Source organism: Diachasma alloeum, unplaced genomic scaffold, assembly GCF_001412515.2.
Source record: "Diachasma alloeum isolate Michigan unplaced genomic scaffold, Dall2.0 Dall_scaffold_00745, whole genome shotgun sequence".
In the NCBI taxonomy this organism is placed as follows: Eukaryota; Metazoa; Arthropoda; class Insecta; order Hymenoptera; family Braconidae; genus Diachasma; species Diachasma alloeum.
The window spans coordinates 201,534-204,326 of record NW_021680875.1 but is presented as its reverse complement, the minus strand read 5'-3'; positions in this window follow the sequence as shown (position 1 = coordinate 204,326).

The following is a 2,793-nucleotide window of genomic DNA, read 5'->3' as shown; positions in this document are numbered from 1 at the left end:
CCCCTGAGATTGTCAATGTGAATGAATCACCCATGATTTCTGAACATCGACTAAGTAAAAGTCATCAACGTTTGCTCTTATATAGGCATCCATTGAGAAATGCCAAACATAAATGTCCGCAATTGAAGGTATTCCAGTTCTGGAAACGTTCGTGGTTATATTTTATGCTACCAACTCCAAGGTAATTGAAGAGTTCTGTAGGAGGTTGCAGGTTCCCGAAGCTATCGAAATAGGTAACATCGTTCCCCACTTTCTTGTAGGCAACCCAATGAGTTCCAGGACCCTTCTTGTCATCCAAATTGATGATGGCTGACTCATTTTTCAATGGACCATTTTTCGGTAGATCATTGCGCATGAAAACACCACGGAAATGGGGAATTTCCATGAGTTTTGCATACTTTCCAATATCCCCGTCAGTCAGAGCCCTGCGTGGTAGCATCTTTAATAGTTTTTTGGCTTCAAATACAAGCCCATTCCCTTTTTATAAGGTTTAAGATGTAAACCTCTGCCGAGTGCGATAGCCTCCATATGTCTCTTATGCCTCTTATTTTCGGCGAGTTGTTGTTTGGCGGCTTTCGCACTATTCACAGCTTTAGCAATTCCAGCAGCTCCTCCAGCTAATGCCCCCGTGGCACTCAATCCGGCAAATAATGGCACGAGAAATGGTAAGATTCCCCCAATTTTTGATGGAAAAGGAATAACTCGTGCAATAGTAACTCTACTTCTCCCTCCAACCTGTTTGATGGCTACTCTTGCACCACTGAGTGCTGTTCTAATAGCATCATGTGACCCATTATTCAATTTGATTGACTTCTTGGCAGCTCTGATGATTGCCCCAATTGTGACTCGCTTTTTAGGTTTCACTGTCCTCTTCTTCTTCTTAGCCACACGTTTTTTACTCCCATACCTGATTGTTTTCTAGTCTTCATGGCAATGCCTGAATTTTTCACGCCTGTGCCTGATTTTTTTACACCCATGCCTAATTTTCTTACACCCGCGCCTGTTTTTTTCACACCCATGCCTAATTTTGTTTTAGCTTTCATAGCGTTTGTTACCAATAAAGCGGCTGCCTTTTCCCCCACACTGGCATCTGATGCTGAAACGCGTTGCCAGGCTTGCTCTGCAAGTACTTTATCAGCTTCGTGTCGTGCTGAAATATTCTGACGATTTTTTGAGTAGGCAATGTCATGCGCCTTACAAGCAGCATCGAGTGGATTAATCCCAGGATCTCCTCGAGCTAATCTTTTCGTTAATTTCGTGCCTGGTCCACAGTACTGGTAGCCTGGCAAATGCAATTCAACGGGAAGATTGTTGATGACGTTGTTCAACAATCCTTTCCCCTTTTTGCTAGCGCGAGATCTGTGCAGAATCATGTCTGAAGCGGAACTGACTAATTTTTGCTATAAAACAATCAATTTATAGGTTTCTGCCGCAGTTGTCATAAAGATGGAGTTCAGTACACATCTCAGCGGTTTACCCGTCATTAATTTCGATTCAGTAACTGTGAAAGATACCAATAAACCGAAACGTCACGGCCAATTGCTACCAAATACGATTCGCGCGGTTTTCTGTGGTCCATCAAATTGTGGGAAAACTAATGCCCTACTGAGTCTCATAATTCATTCTAATGGTCTCAGGTTTTCGAATATTTATGTGTATTCAAAGTCCCTCAATCAACCCAAATATCAATTTTTACAAAGTTTACTGGAACCTCTTGATGACATGAAGTATTATCCATTCTCAGACAATGAGGAAGTTGTCTCGGTAGATAATGCAAAAGACCATTCACTGTCCATATTCGACGATGTGGCATGCGAGAAACAAAATAATATCAAGGTATATTTTTGTATGGGGAGACATAAAAATGTTGACAGTTTTTATTTGTGTCAGTCATATGCTCGCATCCCAAAACATTTGGTGCGTGACAATGTCAATTTTCTCGTATTATTTAAACAGGATGAAATGAATTTGAGACATATTTATAACGATCATGTGAACACAGATATGTCATTCGAGAAATTCAAAGAATTGTGCTCAGCCTGTTGGAAAGACAATTATACTTTTCTAGTTATTGATAAAGATAGTGACGTTGATGGGGGTCGATATAGGAAAAATTTCGATTGTTTCATTCGAATAAATAACAGTTGTGGGAGGAAGAAGTAAACAGTTGTGAGATAGATTCCAGCGAGTCAACATGCCCCCCCACAAGGGTGAATTGTCCAAACAACAAGAGCTGTTACGTCAAATTTCCAATGCACGAAAAGCTATTCAACGAAAACCTAACCTGTTGAAATTAGGCAGAGATAATGTAGATGAAGCAATGAATGAAGTTCTCAAACCCATTGTGAGACCGCTTCAGGAATTAGCCGCTCGAAATGCGAAATCATTCGATGACAGTAGACAAAAAATTGAATTGACTGATGATAGAAAGCAATCCATTGATTACAAGAATCAACGAAAACTCAGATATAGGAGTACCCCAAAGCAGATGTTGTCGCGTAGAGATGCCTCTGAAGACAGTTATGGGACTACAGCTGACGATTCTTCATTTGATTACACTTTGAATGAGACTATCATTCCATCCTTGGGAAATTCACATGATGCTACTATACTTCCAGCCATTGACAGCTCACTCATTCTGAGTAAAAGTTCAAAGACCAGCACTGAAGGGATAGAGACAGAAGAAGATGCCAACACTCTTGCGGGGAAATCTTTGGCACAAATTAACACAACAAAATGGGACAAGGCTTATGGTGTTCGCAAACTTACACATAATTTTATGATTGGAGACTC